Source organism: Vulpes vulpes, chromosome 6 (genome assembly GCF_048418805.1).
Source record: "Vulpes vulpes isolate BD-2025 chromosome 6, VulVul3, whole genome shotgun sequence".
In the NCBI taxonomy this organism is placed as follows: domain Eukaryota; kingdom Metazoa; phylum Chordata; class Mammalia; order Carnivora; family Canidae; genus Vulpes; species Vulpes vulpes.
The window spans coordinates 28,157,120-28,179,658 of NC_132785.1; the positions used below are offsets into that span (position 1 = coordinate 28,157,120).

Sequence of the window (22,539 nt, forward strand, 5' to 3'; positions counted from 1 at the left end):
TTTGTCAAACATTCATGTGGACATGTCTGTTAGTCAGTGAGAAATAGGAGTCTCTGTTGGGTGGAAAGATGAGTGATGGAGTTCTACAAATCATTAGCAATTGATCATGCTAAAAGCCAGGGCCTTAAAAGAAACAAATAAAAAAGATCAACCCATAGCTTTCCAACTAGATTGAGGAAGGAACCCTAACTTCCATTCCTGGATATTTTGTACCTGATGCCATACCTGATATATAGAAGAATCACTTTTCTCCTAGGCTGATAAAGACTGGTAAACAATAATATGCATTTCTTTGCTTCCCCCCCCCCCCCCCCCCCCCCCCCCCCCCCGATGTACTTATGACCCCAGGGAAAGAGCCTCCTACCAAGTCTCCTTGCCTTCCATCTTCCCCACTCCAAGCCTTGCTGCATGTTGCTCTCAGGCCATTTGCCCTAATTAAGTACTGGTCTAATCACGTCTCACCATCCTTTTGCTCGAAAATCTTTTTAAGCCACTTCCCATTACATATAGTATAAAGCCCCTTCCTTTCAATCGTGCTCTTTCCTTACCTCTTTTCTTTCCCATGCCTCCTCTGTAGAATAGTATTAAGTGCCTTTCCTCAGACATGGATGGTTCTCTTCATAGCCTGGACTGGTGCTTTTGTTCTTTCTTCCTGTCCATACTTGTCATGATTCTCTTAATCTCAAGGATGGCTCCAATATCAGCCATCTGTCTCTCTACAGACTGTTGTACCTTTATCATAGCACTAAGCCATATTATGCTTTACATTAGTGTTTGTGCTTTTTTAACACATAAACTGTTGAGAAAAGGGCTGCCTTATTCATTTTTGTATTACTCTCAATTGAGCCATGCTGCCTCTTACAGAGTAGTTGTACGATAATAATAGATATTGTCTATAACCCTCTCATATTTTTGTCTCTTTTACATTGTGAAGGATATATGATAACTCATTTTCACTTGGTATATTCATTTTGATTCCCTGATCAAAGTTTTTTCATTTTTAGCCAAAGTGACTCCCTGCTTAGTTTTTTTCCCTTCATCTCCATCTAACACCAAGGCTAACAATAGATAAGAACACCACCGGTTATAGAATCAACTCCCCACAATCCTAGCCCTCTCATTTTACAGTGGAAAATATCAGGAGAAAGAGGATAACCCATGAAAATTTAGTTTATTCTGATAATGAAATAGTTTCACATTTAGGAAAATAACCCCTTTAGAAGTTTCCAGTTTTTTTTTTTAAGATTTTATTTATTTATTCATGAGACACAGAGAGAGAGAGAGAGAGAGAGAGAGAGAGGCAGAGACACAGGCAGAGGGAGAAGTAGGCCCCATGCAGGGAGCCCAATGTGGGACTTGATTGCAGGACTCCAGGATCACGCCCTGGGCCAAAGACAGGCACTAAACGGTGAGCCACCCAGGGATCCCCAGAAGTTTCTAGTTTCTTTGGGAAAAGAAACAAATAAAAATATAGTTCAACCAAATGAGATTTGGATTGATCTATCAGAATAATAGAAAATCTAAGCATTTAAAAAATGTGTTCAATTTTTTAGTTTTTCTCTCTTGTAAAAGGAATCCAGTCAATTTTCATGGACCTTAGACAGAATCAAAGATCAGCCTGTTGAAGTTAATCAGTAACTTGAAATGCCTTTTTTCATGTGTTTGGAAGAAAGAAAAGGAGACAGATTGCTGTGGAAGTATAAGATGTTATTGCTGCAAAAATGCTTGTATCTCTACCAATTTTAAATGTCAGTTTTCTTCTCCCTAAGTTTATTTACCTGTCTACTTGGATGAGATTCATAACTATCCACATCTGAGGAATATTATATTTCTTTTATACATTTTGTTGTAGAGCATTTCATCATACTTTGTGCACTGTTATGTTGAAAATTCTGAAACTATATTACATAGCAGAAACAATTCAAGACCTAACTTGAAAAAGAGTCACAAATTGGACCAGAATGAAAATCATATATTTTGGAAAAGCAAACCAGTAAATGCTGGACATGTTATGTTCTAAAATAATGGGTTACATTTCTTTAATCTTTGAAATAGTATCTGTGTAGTATTTTCCATGAAGTATTACATATAGATAAGATTTTAGAATAGCATGAGATTTTAGAGGTCATCTAGACAAATGTATCACTTCATAGATAAGGATATATTAAGCTTAGAAATGTTAAGTCCCCTTTCCAAGGTCACACAGAAATGAACAGCAAAGCCTAACTGAGAATTTAACTTGTCTAATTCCAACTCTACATCTCTTTTTACTACAATATCTCTATCATCTGAATTCAAACCTAGAATGTATATTTCAACAGTCTGATTTGACCAAAATAGGAACAATGGCACAGAATATTGGAAATCAAAACCATCCTCCCAAATCCGGACACTTGATAATTAACATCCAAGTCTACTTGTGTTTTAGTTTATTTGTACTCATAGTTAATTTTTTCAATGTAAATATTATATATATTTTTTTGCTTTACTGATTTTCACAGTAAATTGGCCAAACAGAAAAATGAAGAAAACCAAAACTGGGGCTCTGCAATTAGTGAATAGCTTAAATACCATTTGAATCTCAATCATCAGATATTAAGAATCCTCAATATGGGAAGCCATTTGAAGTTAAATACTGTAGATCTTTATGTTCTGGGAATTTCATGCTAAAAGTGTAATAATGCAGAGCATCTTAAAAAGTAAAACAAACAAGGGAACAAATAAGACCTTTCAGAGCTGCTGGTTGGGATGGAGGTATGTGTTGAGGAAAAATAAAACTGCCATATTTCTAGCATCTTGATTCTTGGAGCTCATCATCAAAGTTACATTATCCTTGTGTAAAATTGTAAGGGGGATAGCCTTCAGGAAGAAAAGCTTTGAACCAAGGCAAAATATATAATAAGCAATATGTCCCTAAGCAGTCTGAAGAATACGTTCTCAAAGAATGAAATCATAGCCAAAAAAAAGTCCTTTGAGTCTGGATTTATTATTCATGGTTTTGAATATTCAGGGTTCACAGGTCCAATCTGTGCTTGGCAATAATTCTACGTTTTCTGAGCCCCATGGTGTGCACAGCTGCTTGTAAAAGTAGAGAAGTACTGGTGAAGGTGATGCATGGCAACAGCATTTTTTTTTTTTTTTATTCCTGTCAGACTTGAAAGGGTGAGAATTTGGAAGAGGTAAGAGCCTGTGATGATAGTCTTAATTAAAGAAAATTATTCACTCTTACTAACACTTAGAAAATCATCTAAAACAATAACTTCTTCTGGATTCCCAACTTAAACAGTTAACTGTTACTTTGCAATTTTCTCATAGGTCCCTGAGAGCAGCCTGGGAGCCACTAACAACCAATGGCTGAACCCCAGGCCAGGTACAAGGATGCCACTGGAGGGCTGGGAACCCCCACTGACCCCAATTGAGTTCTGTTTCTTATACAGACTATTTTAGTCTTGTCTCCCTGCTGTTCCTGATGTGTTTCCAAGTCATCTCAACTTTTCATGTTTTGAAAAGAGATGAGTCTCCATGACCCTGAAAAGCATTAGAGAAAGGGAGGGAGAGTTGAGTCCAAGTTCTGTCACTTCTGATTGTGTGAAGAGGGTAGATGAGTATGTTCTTTGATTCCTCTGTGCCATACTTTCCTCATCTTCAGAATGGGATGATAGCATCTATCTCTTAGGTTTTTGTTGTGAAGATTAAATGTGGCAGAAATAGAGTAGGTTCTCAACCAGTAAGAGGTGTAATTGTACATACTCTACCTCCTCACCTACCTGGCAAAAACTCTAGCCAAGAGTGAGGATTCTTTTACTCCAGCTCAGACCTCTTCAATTCCACTGTGTTTATCTTAGTCCCCCCGGCCGAACGGATAGCAGCTGGTTTTGCATTTAAAATGAAGACAGAAGACTCTCTCCCCTACATGACTGGAATCAGTTCTATTCTGAGACAATGCTATTGATCTAATCTCATGGACATTCTGTGTATCTATACCCGTCCTGCCTTTATCCATAGCCCCAAAAGCAAGCCTCTTCAAACCTGGTGCTCTCTTGCTTACTCTTCGTTCTCCTGTGGACCTTCCTCACAATCTTTACAATATGTTCTATGAAAATTTTATATTATTTTATGTAACTTTCTCTTACTCCCCTTGCCTCCTGCCATAAATTCCAGACTCAGTTACCAGTCCTCATCTTAATTGAATTTTCATCCCTTTGTACTGACAAAACCCTCATCCAAGACACCATCATTATATGAAGTGGTCTATAAACCAGTTGTCTACTTCAACCTCTAAATCCGTATCATGCGTTCTCAGCACAGTGGCCAGAGTGACCCTTATAGACCAAAGTCAGATTATGTCACTTTTTTACTCCTTCAGGGCAAGGATCATATCACTTTATCTGTGAATATCTAGTGCTTTTCATTGGAATTTAGCAGACTCTCAAGAAATATTTTGCTGAGTGATTAAAAACTAAAAGAAAAATTAAAGAAATATGCCAATCATTTGCCACATCCTCTCTTAACCCCTTGAATATCTGTAATTTATTTTGTTCATAACTTCACATCATTATATTTGCTAAAAAGCCTATCATCTAAGAGGTAGGGTAGATGTGTAAATTGAAACCCAGAGAAGTTAAGGGATTAGCCCAAAATCACAATGACAGTGAGATTGGGAGTTTGGGCTTGAACTCCTCCTTCTTCCTCCAAATACTGTGCTCTTTCTGTTATACCATATTTCACATACACATTTGGAGATCTCCAGGCTTGTCTACCCTGGTGTGGTTTTACAATATATAACATCTTTGGGACTATCCCCTGTGAAGTCCAAAATTTGACATTACAGGAAACTCTAAGACATGGAAGCTCAGCCCAGGAGAATCCTGGCAGACTATTTTCTGCATATCATTATCAGAGTACACATCATTCAATATGGAACCTGGGCAACAGGAATCACTATTATATGCTTATAAATAATCTCAACCAAAATTTTAAATCTGTAAATGAAAGTGGTTTTCTGTCTAGGAATCTGATTTTATTATTATTTTCATTATTAAATTAGGTTTGTATACTCGGGAGAAAAATTGGCAGAAAACATCTAACTTGTTAAAATCCGATATTCAAAAGAAATTTAATTTTTTGTCTGAATTGATAATATAAAATATTGAAGTTAAAATTCAAGAAGCTGTGTTCACTAGATAAATTCATAGTATAACAAGATCTGGGAGTAACATAAACTAATTTTCTCTACCTTGTAAATACTCATCTTCCTTTAGACCAGTGCTAACATTGGAAGAGGTTGTGGAGCAGTATGGGAAGGAGGAGGCAGTCAAAGCTGATTTCATTACATGCTTCCTAGAGAATGGGTTATTAAACAGCAAAAAAACCAACAGTGACAATAGCAATAATAAAACTCTACTTTCCCAAAGTATACAGAAGATTAAGCTGATATTGAAATACATTTCTGGACAGCTTTTCTTTTCCAAATTGATAATTATGGTGAAGTAGACTTTCATGATTCTTTGTAACTGATTCTGTTATGCATCTACTTGGCAGTCTCAATTTTTGCTACTTGATCTTGTCAGTTTATTCCTTCATGTGTGTTTGTACTACTGCTTGAACTAGACTGAGAAGAAACTGTCTTGTTCACATTATGTCTTCATATTCATTCAAGCTCCCAGAACCCTAAATAATTCTTCCAATCCAAACGAGGCTTAATAAACATTTTTGAGAAATTTACCTTACATTCTAAGAAGAGTGTGATGTCTAGATTTAATGCTTTCTAACCTCTGCAAACCGGACCCACATAAACAAAAGCATTTTTACACATTGTTTAAAAAAAAAGTTTACATATTGTTTAAAATGTGACATAATATAGTCCAGACATAGGAAACCAAGATGGATTCAGTGACCATTTCATCCTCAATTTACTGTAAGTATTAACTAAACTCATGAAGGCATATGCATCTCAGAATTTTGATGGCCATACAGGATATTTTTGTCCTGTCATTTAAAGCAAAAATTGACCTTTCATTCTTCATGTTTTGCTATAAGTCAGCAAGATATTAAATTCATGTTACAAAGTGCATGCAGCTATTTGCTGTAGGTGCTAATAAGGAAAACCAGAAAACACTGTTTATATTAAATGAGATAACACATGTAAAGAGTTTATCTCGGTTATTCTAAATAGCAAGTATTAAATAAAGGTTATAATTCCTTTTCTAAATTCCCCTATTTTCACTTAAAAACTTTAGTAGTTATGACTTAGATTTATGACTTGAAATGAGGGAATATCTCAGTTGCCCCAATTACAAAGGACAGTGCAGAGATAAAAGAGGAAATTGGCTGGAAAATAGCTTTTTTTTTTTTAAAGATTATTTATTTATTTATTTATTTATTTATTCATAGAGACACACAGAGAGAGAGGCAGAGACACAGGCAGAGGGAGAAGCAGGCTCCATGCAGGGAGCCCAACGTGGGACTCGATCCTGGATCTCCAGGATCACGCCCTGGGTGGCAGGCGGCATTAAACCGCTGTGCCACCGGGGCTGCCCTGGGAAATATCTTTGACTTAAATACACACATCTGTTATAATGGATCTCTCTCTCTCTCTCTCTCGAGATTTTTATATATATATATGTATTTAATATATATATATATATAAAGCATATATATGTAAATATATATATGTAGTACAGAGAAATGTGGTAAGATCCTCATCTATTTTTAAAAAAATTTTTTTTTTGTATTTATTTATGATAGTCACACACACAGAAAGAGAGAGAGAGAGAGGCAGAGACACAGGCAGAGGGAGAAGCAGGCTCCATGCACCGGGAGCCCGACGTGGGATTCAATCCCGGGTCTCCAGGATCGCGCCCTGGGCCAAAGGCAGGCGCCAAACCGCTGAGCCACCCAGGGATCCCCAGATCCTCATCTATTAATAACTTATTTCTCTTTATATATACTTTTTTTTATTACAAAAATCATCCTTTTTGTGGGAATATTTCTCGCCTTTAGAACAGGTAAGACACATCCATGAAAGTAGAGGAAAAAAAATCAGGTAAACTTATCTTCGTTCTCTTAAATATCATTATCTTGATATTTTGTTTTAACTTAAAATTTCCTACTAGCATATATGTAAACATCTTAATAGAAGGTCAGAAGTGAAATCTGGATATTCACATATCCACTTTGATTCTCAGCTATCAAATCTCTAAAGAAGGAATATTAACCACTCTTCTGCCCTCTTCTCAGAATGTTTTCGGATAATTAAATTTAAAAATTTTAAACTGCACATTTGCAGATTATCATTTAATTTTCCAACAAATATAAAATGTTTGTTAATGACATTGCATCTTATAGGAAATCTGTACCTGTTCCACAGATTTTATGGAAGGTATATTTAGTCTTGTAGTATAGGCATTTATCTTGAAATGTTTACATGTCCTTGCATTTTCTTTGACATAGATGTATATATATGAAGTGTAACAAAGTAGCGAGGCTGGTTTCTTTATGAATTTTAATTCTTTAATGTACTTATCCAATAACCTCTTGATGTCTAATATGTGCCAGGCATTGGGCAGGATGCTGGTGATACAAAGGGAAAGAAGTGTGACCTCACTCTTAAGAAGCTCACAGTCTCATTTATTAAAATAATAAAAAAAAGAAGCTCACAGTCTAAAGTAGGAGATGCCATGTGCAGAAACATAATTATATTATAGTGGGGTAAGACTATCAGGGCCATGTGTAGAGAGAATTTATGGACACACAGACATGAAGCCTCCTGATGCACCTGCTGTGAGGTGACAGTGACAAAGCATTCTTTAAGGAGATATTTTTTGGCCTGGCTTGTGTTTCCATCATCAGAATAGAATCTGAGGTGATACAGGCATTCTAATCAATGGAAACAGAATATACATGCAACGCCAAGGAGGCTTGAAACTGGTAAGCCAACTGCCTTGAAACAATGTCTCATTGTTTTTAATTTACATATGTTGGAGTCAGAAAAACTGGATGTGCTTTCACTAATATGGCTATCTAAAACATCTACTACAGGATGTTTACCAAATGAATCATTATCACAGTTCCTGCTGTGGTTGAATTTTTCGTTTTTAACCTCAAACCCTTGGGGTGAAGAGTGTCACATTTCCATGGGTGATCTCTTCAGTGACTGTTAAAAATTTCATCTTTCACCTGGACCATTGCCCGGAGTCTCCACTTCAGGTTTTGACCCACCACGTTACCACCAGAGTTATTGTAATGCAGTTTAGCACTTTTATTTCTACAAGACAGATGATCCTGTCATTCCTCTACTTAAAACATTTAAGGACTCCCCATTGGCCTACAAGATTAAGACTTAAGGTGGGAGACAATGTTCTTCATAAGCTGGCCCCAATAATTCTTTCCAATCTTTCCCCAAACTCCTTTCTTTCTACTCCCAACCAGGTCCCCTAAACTCACACCATCACAAATTACTCATTGTTCTCCATATTCCATATCCTTGTTTAACTCAGTCCTTTGAGGATGAAACAACACAGTATGTGGAGATAAAGGTAACTTGCTACGGTTTGGAGCCCCTGTGGGAGAGGAAGAAGATGAGGCATCCGGTCAATTGATGTAGACCAGATGACAGAGAATTGTCAGTGCTATATAAGAAGTCTTGGTTCTCTTTTGCATTCTATTTTGTTTGTTCCAAAGTATTCCAAAGAGGAAAGGAAAATATTTTGCATGCCCCAGCCCCATGGATTTTGAGTGCATTGCCTCGAGAAGGACCAGCACAAGTGAAAAATTTATTTGAAGTCTCCTTTCATATTTTTGCATTCTACTGTGTATTTGCCTATTATTTTTGTTGTTGCTATTGCTGTTATTTTTAAGATTTTATTTATTTATTTATTTATTTATTTATTTATTTATTTATTTATTTATTTATGAGAGACAGAGAGAGAGAGAGAGAGAGGCAGAGACATAGCAGGGGGAGAAGTAGGCTGCCTGTAGGGAACCTGATGCGGGATTCTATCCCAGTATCCTGGGTTCACAGCCTGAGCCAAAGGCAGATGCTCAACCACTGAGTCACCCAGGTGCCCCTGCCTATTAGTTTTGATACTAAAATAAAAATTTAAACTTCTTGCCATCAAATAAAATTGAATTTCCAAGAAGATATTCTGCTGGGGTTTTCAATTCTCCTGGCATGTTGCCAGGACTCCCAGGGAATGTGAATTCCAGATTGAAAAGCACACCTGGGGGTGAGTAACCATTGCTGAATTTGAGGAAGGTGGTGGCAACAACAAATTTGCAGTTAACTGTTCTAAACTTAGAAAAGGAATAAGATGAGTACAAAAACAGAAGATTTTCAATTTTGCACATGGAAGTTTGAATGGAATTGGGGACATATAAGTGGAGATACTCAGCAGAAAGCTGCATATTAGGTTTGGAGACCAGGGGATAAGTTTGCCTGCCTCTCTCTCCCTCCCACCCCCACCCTCCATCTCTATTACCTATCCGTTTACTTTCAGAAATCATAAGTCTGTAAGTGGAAATTAAAGCAGTGGGATAGATGAAATTGCCTAGGGAAGAAATAAGGAGTTAGAAGAAGAAAGTGTTGCAATGAAGAGAGAGAGAGAGAAAAAAAGGAGGTCCTTAAAGAAGAGGTAGAGAGGGAGAAGGAAGCAAGACCTATGAAGGAATGTTAACATTGTATACTAACTGAGAGACCTCCTGATATATTTTCTCACTTGATAAATTAAGAAGTCAAGGCTTAAAAATAGCAAATGACTGCCCTAAGAACCTTGTCTTATTTTCTCATTCTTGACTGAATGGCCCAGCATTCAGAATGTGGCTGAATGCTTACCACATTTTAATGATCTTGTCTTATCAATAAAACTTGTGATGTTTTATTAATCTTGCATCTACCATGGCATATAGCAAAGTGTTTCACAAAGAGCAGTCACTTAATATAGTTTTTAAAGAAATGAATTACAAATGATCTTTTGGAAATAGGAGTTGGCAACATTCAGCAAATCAAATGAAAATATGAGACTAATGAGGAATTTTTAAAAAATCATAGCAACTGTATATTAAAGTATTAATGGAAAAGTAAACCAACTACCTCAGCTCCATTGCAAAGGGAATTTTCAGTAACTTTCCCCTGGACACTTCTTCTACATAGAAGGGTTATTTTTGGTGCTCGTTCACTTCCCTTTGGAATTTCTTTCCTTGCTCTTAAGAGTTCTCATTCTCAAATCCTGTTCCATGTCAGTGTCCCAGTCCTCCTGCTGCCATACCACATCCAGCCCGCCTTCTCCAAAACCCACACTTGAACATCAGCCCTAGAACCCCAGTCACAGATATCAAAAGAAATAGTCAACATTTTCAGATCTGCCTCTGTTAAAAGTGGATACATCCTGCTTTAAACGGATGACAACTGTGTACTTTTCAAGGAGGGCCACCTGGTGCTAGGGTTTGGTCGCATTCCACTTGGGAGTTCCAGGATGGAGTAGAAATAGCACATTCTTGTACTCAGAGTGTCAGAAGGTGGGTGGTTCCCCTGGAGGAGAGCCCATTTTCTACACTACTTTTTTGTCCTCTGGAAAAGAGGAGTTGAAACATTTAGAATGCAGCCCAGGCTGATTCTTTAGGCATAAAAAGTAATGGGCTTGATTCTTTGCTATCATTCTCTAAGTAATGATTAGGCTGATAAGGCAGTCTTTGCCTTTTTGAAATATAGGGGAACCACTCTCTCGGCTTCTGAGAAAACTGAAAGTGGCTGCTTGCCAGAGATTTGTGCAGCTTACTGGCTTGGTGGGTGGAAAAAAATAGCACAGACCAGTGCGAGGGAAACATCAACTCGTTCCCCTTCCAACATGTGCCCGCGATGCATCCCCAGAAATGCTGGACAGATGGTGAAGATCACCTTGGTGGCATTTGTATCAGAACTCGGAGGCTGTGTGCAGGAAGCCTCCAATGAGAGGGGGGCTCCGCAGAGTTGTGCACATCTACATCTAGATGTCAGAGCGTCGTTGCTGAGATTTGCATCTCTGTGTGGCAAGTATGAGAAAGCACATCTGACATGATGCTAACGATGGTGGTTCACAGTGTTAAGAAGATGAGGGAAGGTCAGAGGAGTTAATTACTTATGGTAAAAAATCTAAATGCTCCGAGGAATTAACTGGTATTCTGTAATTAATTTAAAAAAAAAAAAGACTCTTTCAGTTGAAAAATATGATCTTAATATAGCCATCAGTAGTTTGAATTCCGTCTATATTTACTGCGTTCTGTGAATATTATCTTATTGTAATAATAATGAGTTTGGAGGCAGTAAGCTACATTCTTTTGACCAGATTTCAAAGAACCTAAATTGAGAGTGCAGAAAAGACAAAGCAAAGAAAACAATATCTTTGATATCTTGCTTATTATACCGTGGTAAAATGGATATCACAAATGCTCTTGATGATGAAGGCAGTTTAGATTGTTTAGAATTGACGAGACGGTATAATACAGTTTTCTTGTGGTTGCAGATTTTACAGATTTTCTGGCGCACAGGGATGACGTGGATTAAACAGCAGCATTTTGCTGTAATGATAACTCTTTGAAAAAAATATCAGAGACACAGGGGAAATCTGGGGGGATCTTTGCTACCATTAGTTGAATTTTCCTCCGTAATCAATTTTCTGGCACATATCAAGATGTATAGCCCTGTACTTAGGCAGAGAAGGGAGAAAAAATTCTGTAAGCATCCACCTGCTTTTTCTTATCTCCCAAAATAGAATTTAGGTGGTACTTTCCTCCTATTTATTCTGGAATTCCCCATGGATGTCTTGTGGAAACTGCAAAGAGGGATTCCCCAAGAATTTGTAAATATGTCATATTCACTGAACTCTGAGAATTTACTTGTGAAATCACTGAATAAAAAACCAGAGTTACGTCAAATTCTCTTAAACTATGGAATATAACAGTACCCAGATTGACTGAATTGATGTTATCGAGGAAAGGTATTTTCATTACTATGGGAAAAGGATGCCAAAGACCAATATTGATAAATGTTCATCCAAGGACTGTGCCAAGGAGGGGAGCTCGGGGCCAACCAAGGATCAGGCTTCCAGTCCCATTGGCAAAGCTATTATTAGTATTGTGGCACTGGATGACCTAGGGGACCATAAACTAATGCCATTATATACTCAATTAAGATAACTTCTCCTCTGTTACAAGCTCACCAGTCAAACTTCTCCTTATGATTTGGCTTCCTGTACAGGGGAGGAAGAGGGCTTATACCAATTCCAATATTGGAGACTTTGTAATAGGCCTGTTTGTAGTTTAGTTCTGGTTTTATATATCGGTTTGCCAGTTTGGTTACTGTGACTTTACACTGAGAGCTTGTATTGGCTCTTAGTGGCCCGAAAACATGAGGTTTTTGAGCCTGAGAGGTTGAAGGTGAAAATGCTGTGGCTGTGAGGATCTTTGGAGTCAGCCAGCCAGTCTTCCTCTCATGACATCTGTATGCAACCCTATTGGTCAGCAGACAGACTGTTCATACTTCTGTAAGAGCCATGTGAGCTTCTCTTTTTGTTAATCCAGGTGGGGACATTGTTTCTGAAAGTAAATTTCACATGTTACTGGGAAGAGCAAAGAGAGCTTAAGGAAAGTAGGAGAAATAGCTTTCCTCAATTAATACAATTTCAACCAGTGATCCCCAATCTATGGATGAGTAGGCTTCATCTTGGGAAGCACTTGGGAACTTACTCCATTCTGTTTTGTGTTCTAGCCAGCCCTTTGTTGCGTGTTGCAACAATCATAAAAGTGCCCACCATTAAGGGTGGCCTAAAGTTTATGTCTCACAGGGACCAGTCCTCTTGCCTGTGTGCTTCTCTCCAGCCTTGAGCAGCTGGGAGGGAGCAGACACAGAAGAAATGCAGCATTGGGTTTAATCAGGGTTGGACTTTTACCAAGTGAGCATGCAAAGGGTGCCAACCAGAAAGGACCTGGAGGTGCATGCCAATGAGTGTTTATGATGATTGTGGATTTTAAGCTGGGGAAGGAGGGAAAACAAGAGTGGCATCAATGAACTGTCAGTTTCAAGGAGGCTGAAGGATTGATGGAGTAGGGGCACCAGAGGATGAAGTAGGAAGATGGGAAATGATGGTGGGAAAATGGGTTTGAGAAAATCTAAACATGTGTTCAAGACAAAATCACTCTCTGACACTTGGTATGTGATTATGCAAGTTATTTAGTCTCTCTCTGTCCCTATTTTAAATTTTTTATTTCTAAAGTGGGAATAACAATAATACATATTTTATTGAGGAAGCTACAAAGATTAAGTGATAGGATGGATGTAAATAACCTAGCACAGCAAATAGCAAATATTTGATGGTTAAGTAAACGTTCATTCTTATGTTTCTACTATACAGTAAGTGCTTTGAAAGCAGAAGCATCTCCTCTCTGCCCCCATGTCTCTCTCTCTGTCTTGCTTTCTCTTTCTCTCTCTCTCTCTCTCACACACACACACACACACACACACGTACTCTCTCTCTCTCCCTCTTTGATAAATGCATGTGGTAAAGGGGAGTAGAGCCAGGCCCCAGTGGAAATAATAGGGGTGTCTGGATCACAAGGCTTCTCAGGGATGTCCCCAAACAGCTTGGGCTGGGGGGTGGGAGAGTTTGGATGGGGCTTGGGGTGAGTGGAGGTGGGGTGGGGTAGGGGAGGACTTGAACTCTCAGGTTGGGAGACTTCCAACTCTCACAGGTAAGAGTTGGAAAAACAACAGGCTTCTTACTCATTAAATTTGGTTTCCATCAACCATAATTGTATTTGAGGTAAACATGTGGAACCTGAAAGTTCTGATGAGTAGGCTTTATAGTTTTTTTTAATATAAATACATAGGAAATACTTCTTAAAAAATGTTGTTGTCTGCTAGTCTTTTGAGGGGTTCTTAACTGGAAAATGCTTGATGATTTCCTTAGAGAATTTTTCTGTATGTGAATATCATAAGGATGAGTTTCTTCAGTCATTCCCTGATTAAGTAGATGGAGTCAGTAGACAATTTCTGGAAGTTAACTGTGCTTAATTGTACCATGGAGAGGCTCCCTGAGGCTGGCAGAGGGTTGAAGTGTGGTTGTGCTGCCCTATGCTGTCATTTCAAGGGCTCTCTTTGGTAATCAGGTCACTCAGTGGTCTCTAAGCTCTATAACTGCAATAAGCCTTGCCAGAGACACTTGATCGGGGGCTCAGAAATGTGACACATTTGCCACCTATTAAAGGCATAGGGTGAAGGTTCTGAGGTATGTTTGGAGAGAAGGGTGAGGGTCATTAAGATGAGCCTAAGCAAAAGATAGTTAGGACCCAGTGAATATGAATCCAATAAATAGATGGATTCATCAAACTTCCAGATATAAAATAAACAAGTCCCAGGGATGTAATGTACAGCATAGTGACTGTAGTTAAGAATATTGTAACGTATATTTGAAAATTGCTATGACACGAATCTTCTAAGTTCTCAACACAAAAAGAGAAAAAAATCGTAACCATGTATAGTGATAGAAGTTAATGAGACATGATCATTTCACAATATACACAATATACACAAACATTGAAACATTACATTGTACACCTGAAATGAATACGGTGTTATATGTCAATTCCATCTCAATTTAAAAAAAATATCAATGGATGCATATATGGTAGAAGTCATGTGCTGAGAGAGAATGTCTGACTAATTCAGGGTGCAATTAGCCTGTCAGGGAATGAGGGAGATGCAGTTCTACACACACACATACAACTCTGTGCTTAGAAGAAGGAGTAGATCTGTTTTCTTTGTGCTTTAAGTAGTAAGAAATTTTGATGACAGATATGTCAAATTATTTCAGAGAGATCTTGAAATCGTGCCCAGAGATGTCTGTGAGGTCATGAGCAGAAGGGATGCAGACAAGAATCAGCAAGTGAAAGGAAGAAGGGGTGCAAAAAAAGGTACCCTGTAAGATTTAGGGGGGAGAGAGACCCGGAAGGAGAGGGGTATGGGACACTGAGAAGGGTAGGACCATAAGACATGCCAAAGGAAGTGCTGAAGGATGTGTTAGGGAAGGGGTGGGGCAAGAACAGCTTCTTTGATAGGGAGTTCACCTCCTTTTCTGGGAACAAGAACTGTGGGCATTGGGTTCTAAGCTCTGCCAGGCACTTATTATGTCTGACATGCCAGTGACTGATGGTCTTATTCCATCAAACATAAAAAAAAAAAATCAAGACTGCAGTAAAAACGAACCCAGCATTGTGTAGTTAATTTTTTTTCTTCTAACCATTGTGTGCATTAGTCACCACACTGAAAAAACAGTGAGAAGATAGAAGTGCCAAAAGTGGTAAAGAAAACATGTCAACATTCAAAGAATAATTAATGAAAAGTGTTGCTGTTTCAACATCACAGAGGAAAGTCAGTCTCAGTCTCACCCAGTTCTTCTAAAAAAATACCCAGGAACTCCATCCCCTGGAAACAGCCACACCTTGCTTTCTGATCTGAGCCCATCCTTGGTGCAAGTTTAATGAAAGTGTCCTCACCATGGACCTGAGCCTGGTGCCTGATGTGTCTGGATCAATTACCCAGGTAGCCAAGTGCTCCACTAAAGTGAGGCCTTCCTTGCAATCTTCATCCTTGATTGTCTAATTTTTGCTTTTTGTAGTGTGAGTTTTTACTGTTCAGATCCTCACTGTGACTGAGCTTCTGGCTGAAAATGCAGTGTGCTTACCTAAGTTTCCAATGCACTGCTTCCCTCTTCCTGCCTCCTCCAATGGATTCAAATTCTTCCATTTTTCCCCATCTTCCCACTCTCCCCGCCAGGTTGGAAAGGCCTCGCTCTTGAGTTGGCTGGCTGATGTTCAAAGTCATGTTCCTAATTCCCCATACCTTGAGGAAGATACTCTCAAGAGAAAACAAGCACTGCAAGCTTGATCTGAAGGGTCAGTCAGTCAGGGCTGGCCCTGCCAGTGAGGGTTAGTTAGGGAACCTGAAATGTAATATTCCTCCTGGCACAGAAGGTTCTGTTGACCTCCAGGTTCAATGACTTAAGACGGCTATGGACAGTTTCCAGACCCCACTTGCAAGTGGGCAGGGGCAAAGCTTCTAATTCTGCTAGGCTGAGTCAGTCAGTGGTGCCCAGATGGGTGTGGCTGAGGACACAGATAGCAGGTAGTCCTTAGGGGAGGTGGGGATGGGGCTGGGATAGGCTAGAACTGACAACTGTTGTTCAGGGTCATTTAGTAGGCACCCCACCCCCCCAAGGACTGTGCCAACTATACCACTTTGTGCCCTGTTTCGTGTGCATTCATTTCCCCTTTGTAAATCCTTTAGTTGCTTGAAATCATATTGAAAAATAGAATTACAGATGTGATTTTTCCAGAGGCTTATAATTATTAACCCAAACCTTCTTTACTCTTGAATGATTCTTGTTGCTAGGCTCCCCTTCCAAAGGATTCCTTAGATGAGGCTGCCAGCAGAGTCAGTGGACTTCACCTGTCCTTAGATATGAGAACTTGAGCTGTTGCTCACTTCTGCAGGGCCTATCACAGAAACATTGTCAATCCTTCAGCCCAAGCTGTTTTATTTTTATTTGTTTGTTTGTTTATTTATTTATTTATTTGAGAGAGAGAGCATGCACACATGTGTGCGTGCAAAGAGAAGGAGGGGCAGAGGGAGAGAGAATCTCAGGCAGACTCTGTGATAAGCACGAAGCCGAGGGTGGGAGGGCTTGATCTCAAGACCCTGAGATCACTACCTGAGCAGAAACCAAGAGTTGGATGCCCAAATGACTGTGCCACCTAGGTACCCCAGTAAATTCTTTCTTTTAAACCATCTTAATGAAATCAGGAATATTTAACTATAACTACCAGCTCTATTCCCTTTTTTTTCCCACTTTCCCTTCCCTCTGCTTTCCTCCTTTTCTTCCTTCCCTTCTTCCTTAATTTCTGACTCTGAAATAAGTAAGTTCGAAGTTTGAGTCATCTCCTTGTTAGGACAGATTATTTTAGCATAGGATTAGAAATCCCTAGTCCGGATTATTTCTATTCATAATTTATTCTTATAATACTCTTGGAATCTCTATCTATCTACCACCTCTCTACCTATCCACTCACCTATCATCTATCCATCCATCTATGTATCTATTATCTGTCATCACCTCTCTATCTAAAGAAATACTGTTTTTAGAATGTGATGAGAAATGAAAGTTTGTGATTAGCTCTCTTTTCTAAATAACATTAATCTAAAGCAACATTTAAAAAATGGACTCTTACATTACTTGCATGGAGTCAGCTGAGTTACTTGTTAAAAGTACAGGAATCTCTACGAAGGCTGAGAATCAGGATTACTGACAAGACTGCTCCTCCTATCTCCATCATTTTAAAGCACGTTATATTTCATGAACTCTGCATATGGAGACTTTGTGAATCACAATGCATCACAAAATATAAAGGACTATTTTGAAGTGGTAGCTAAATGGCGGTAAGATATAAACATACATCTGGGAGCCACCTCAAATCCTTTGTAGAAATTAAAATTATGAATAAATAAAAATGGAAGAGTATATAAATAAATGAATATGCAAAAAATATCTTTAACTAGCTACATGTTTGGGGTTTTTTTCCTATTAATTCCTACCTTGAATGGTTTATCCTATCCATTCTTCAAAGAGATTAAATCTCTTTCCCATTAAAACTTGACAGCTTGTTAGAGCCCATGGAGCTATCGGTCTTCTAGAATAATAATGCTTTTTAAAATTCACCAGTATTTCTCAATGTTCCATAAAACACCAGTTCTTGAACTATCTCTACCATTATTAAAAAACAGTAACATGTTTGTGAAAGTTCAGCATACATGAATTAGGGAAATACTATAAATTATATATTTGCTATTTAAGCTCCATACTGCTTGTAGGCTTATTGCAGATTCTGGAAGTCTTGCAGTAATAATTTTTTTTTACCTTTTTAAAATCAAGGTTTCTAAAACTTACCTGACCAAAGAGCCTTTTTCAGAAGTATAACATTTACCAACAACTTTCTCTCTCTCTCAAATCTGGTCTATACTTTTTGTTTGCTCATTACTGTCAAGCCTTGAACTATCTTTTATACTTATTGTTTAACCCTCTTCTATACATTTGTAGCAAAATGATCTCTACTCAGTATATGTATATGACACCTAGGATTGTATGTTTAGGGTATTTTACTGAGTAAATGATCCTGTTCACGTCTGTTAGTAGGACCATTGCTAAGGGTGAGCATAGTCTTTTTGGATGACAGTGGACTTTCCAGAGGCAGGTCTTGTGATAGAAAATGAAAATTAAAAGATAGCAGGGTCTTGCTATCTTTTATGGCTTTTGAATAATAATTATTATAATGATAATAATATTAATTACCATTTATTGTGCACTTATACTCTGCAGTGTGCCAAGTGCTTGTTATTTAATTCTGAAAACAACCCAGTGAGGAAGGCATCATTAACGTTATTTTCCAAAGGATAATAGATATTTCCTGGTTTACATCTATACAGACATGTGACAAAACTGGGATTTGAACTCGTATCTATCTGACATCAAGTCCACAGTTATGATCATTCTATTGTTGGCTGAATGTGATCATTCTATTGTTGGCTGAATGTCTTTGAGCGTGCTTCCATGCTGGCAAATTTTAAAGTTGGTCTCTTGCAGATGGAGTGACAGGAGAGCTCAGCAGTAAGGCAACTCCCCAAGATAAATATATATACATCCTAAGCCATATGATCATGTGCCATGGTTGGTGTGTGCACATGAGTGTATATGTGAGTGTGTATTTATTTCTCTTTTGTTATCCCTTGGTTGCTAATAAACCACATTTGAATATTTAGGATTTACTTCATTTATGCTCTGAGTAATTAAAGAAAAGATAAGATGGCTATAATTGGGGAGCTCAGTGGGAAATAGTTTCTCCCCTCAGAATGGTAGGTACTATGCTTGTAAGACAGAGGATGCCAAGGGAAGAAGGTCAGGAGAAAAGACTGGTGCCTGCAAGAGTTGTCTGCTTTCACTTCTATCAAGATGTCTTTTCTACTATCTAGAACTTATATTTGGAAATAATCATTTCTTCACACTTCTTTGAGAAATATTTAGTAAATTACTAGGAGGAAGTAATCATTTTTATTATCCTTTAAGGACCCATAATGCTTAGCATGGTAACTGGTCCCAGGTAGGTGCTCAATAAATACTGGTTAATAAGAGAACAAACCCTTTCTCCAACTTGGTAAGGGATGGTCTTTGGGAACAAAGAAAAAAAAAACACACAAAAAAAACCTCTTTACTCAGCACACTGAATGTGCCAGAATGTAATTTTGAGATTGATAATGAGATATCACATCATTGTTTTTGAAGTATGCTCATTTGCTTAGGGTATACAGACTAGTTGAGTTTTTTGTTGCTTATCAATTATATGGCATTTAGCCTTTTATGTTGTATCATTTAGCAGCAGGCTACTAATCAGAATTTCATTTAGCTTTCAATTGCATGATGTAGTGAGACCCAAAATGGATATAATTTCAGGAAGGTGTTTTACCAAATTATTTTTGACCTGAAAAGGATATCCACAAAGCAGTTATCTGTAGCTTCTATTATATTGAATGGGTTCGACTTAATTAAAATTGTGTCTCTAGTCTAGAAATTATTTTCTAAGAAATGCTTTCTTGCTAAATAAGCCTGGTATATACACAGGAAAACTAACTTTATCCAGTGACTGCTACTGCATATTGAGGAGAAAAATGTATTTCCATAAATTTCAAATAACACTTTTGTTAGGTTTTCTTAGGTTCTACTCTAATGCCATCATCTATTGAGATGACACCTAGTTCCCTTAAAAGAAGTTAGGAATGAACGGTTTCAAGTTTAAGTTGCAATTTGTTCAAGTCTCTGGCTAACGCTGGGATCAGCACGGACCAGTGAGTAGAAACAAGAAGAAAAATGAATGAACCCCCCCCCCCCCCCCCCAGCATGTGACCTGAATAAAGATACCCGAACTCCAGTTCCAGCCCTGTCCCTCCTTGCTTTGGGGCCTGGGGCCTGTGCATTACAAATCAAGAGGCTGGAAGTTGCCCTTCTCACCTTTGTTGTGAAGATGAGCAGTTGAGTACCAGTGTGGATCTGGGTGGGATTGTAGTAAAGGTTAGTGTTGTAAATCAACTGTAATGAAATCCTTAGCTGGGGATGATCAACCCAGTGAGTAAATTACTGTGGGTGAGATCACGAGGCTTTCAGCCTACTGTGAATGGGTAAGATTGAGCTAAGACTTCTCATTGGTGATGACGGTGGGGTGGGCTTATCAGCAGTGAGCTTTCCTTTTATTTTGTAGAAGATTCTGTATTGGGTTCCTCTCTAAGATTTTTGTGAACTATTGCCATGTCATCTGGAAATGGCCTAGGATTTATAGGGAGACTCACTGTCATTCACCAGTCTCATTTTTTAAAAAAAGATTTATTTATTTATTTGAGAGAGAGAGAAAGAGAGTGTGCACAAGGGGTGGGGGCAGAGGGAGAGGGAGAGAGGCAGACTCCCCACTGAGCACAGAGCCTAACATGGGGCTTGATCTCCTGACTCTGAGACTATGACCTGAGTTGAAATCAAGGGATGGATGCTTAACTGATGGAGCCACCAGGTGCCCCTCATCGGTATCAATTTTAATAACACTTTAGCTCTTATATTACACATGAAAAGGCAGAGGAAGAATTAAAATTTTTCTAAGTATCACTGGGGACATATTTTTATATATTAATTGATGATTAACCTTCCCTTTTTTGGTTGTCACAGTTGTGACACTCTCTTTAGTCAAGCAGCAAATCCATGAGGCATCAAAGAACAGAGAGAAAATAGAGGGAGATTTTTGGCTCTTGGGAATCCTCAGAAGTCAAGGTCAAAATATATGGCAATGTTTGGAAGGACCTTTGATCAGTCAGGGCTAGTTTTCCCAATAGTGATGTCTAGACTGTGGGAAGTATATGGCCAGTGGGAAGTACGAGCCTTAGAGGCTGGCTTGTTCCCTGGAAACCTTGCTGCCTGTACTCTTTGGCCTGAGGCCCAGGACCTGGACAAGGCTGGAAACCTGAGACATAGAGCTACCTTTCCTGAGTAGGGCTTGAGAGAGCAGCAGGGCTCGGGAACAGAGGAAATGTCATGAGTGGTATTCTGGCATGTGGACCTGTACGTCAGCTTGCCAGGGTCCCCACACTCCTCAGCGTGACAGGAGGAGAAACAGAGCATTTTCCCATGCTACCAGGAGGAATGCAAACACGGCACAGAAACCTGGCAGTCCACGAGTAGCTTGAGGGAGGGTCAGCATGTGGCAGATGCAGCAAAAAAATGTGTGGATTGATAACCAAGATCCAAAGCCCACTCACCCCCTGACCCCTATTGAGAACTTAGTACTTTAACAGAGTCCCCCAGAAAGTTAGATGCAACCTGACAGAAGGTCATAATTAGATGGAAATCAAGTTTTGGCACCTGGGAGCCTGTGAGCTTGCTGTGGAAAATGATTTGGGTTATTTCAGTTATAGATAATACAAATGATGCACTTATATGTTTGATGTTATGGACCCAAATTAGTTTCCATAGAACAACTGCATTAATATCCTCCAAACTCCAGTGCAACACTGGATGCCTCTGTTGCCTCTTTCCAGATGTGTTCAGCTAGACCTATCTTTCCCTGTTTGACTTTCATTTCTGAATTCTGGTGAGTGATGTTTTGATAGGTAATTAACAGCTATTCTCTGCAGTAGTTGAACAGTCTGGTTTGTATTAAATGACTAAGGTCACTTAGATACATACCTTATCATTACCTGAGGGGACTGAACTGCTTCTCTTACACATTAACTTCTATTATCTTCACATTCAGAAAAAAGAAAAACTACACGTGTAAGAGAACATGTTTTAGAATTTTATGAATCATGATTTTTGCCACTAAAAACTGTTTGGTTAGCATTGAGAGCAACTGCCTTCAAAACAGTTTGTCTCAAAAACAAAAAACAAAAAACAACAACAAACAGTTTGTCTCAGTCCTCTACCATGGATATGATAAGACCATAGTTTCCTATGACTTTTTTTTTTTTTCCTATGACTTTTTAAGGGTTTTTTTTCCTCTTCCTGCTGGCAGACAGCGGTGGGATAGGACATACTAGACAGAGAGACAGAGAATCCAGATCTTATTTGCACGTCTCCACTTACCAACTGGGTGACTGTGCTAACGTCATTTCTCTTTCTTGTGCCCCAGTTGCCTTACCTGTGAAATGAGTGTTTCTTGATTAAGCGTCTTTCGAGTCCTTGTTAACGCAGAGATGTCTTGGCTTCATGGGTACTCATTCTCTGTGAGGTGGAAACCAAGACAACCCAAGATCAGTAACAGGCACACAACTATGCAAATACACTGTTAATTATTTTTGTAAATTAAATCGTGTCTGTCACTGTCAGTATTGGTGATCCACGACTCACATTCAGTGGATGAAAAACACAGTTTGGATATATCATTGCTACTAGGAGAAAATGGAGTTGGCTGTAGAAAATGGGGATG

General features: G+C 38.7%; 1 protein-coding gene across 4 annotated transcripts in view; it reads right to left on the reverse strand.

Moving 5' to 3' along the window:
• The window catches only part of KLF12 (KLF transcription factor 12), a 578,512-nt gene that overhangs the window by 511,225 nt on the left and 44,748 nt on the right, over window positions 1-22,539 (reverse strand). For all 4 annotated transcript variants that reach the window (XM_072760694.1, XM_072760698.1, XM_072760697.1 and 1 more), the window contains one exon: window positions 22,252-22,334. The gene's annotated coding sequence lies outside the window, so the exon portion shown is untranslated. The remainder of the gene's footprint in view (window positions 1-22,251; window positions 22,335-22,539) is intronic.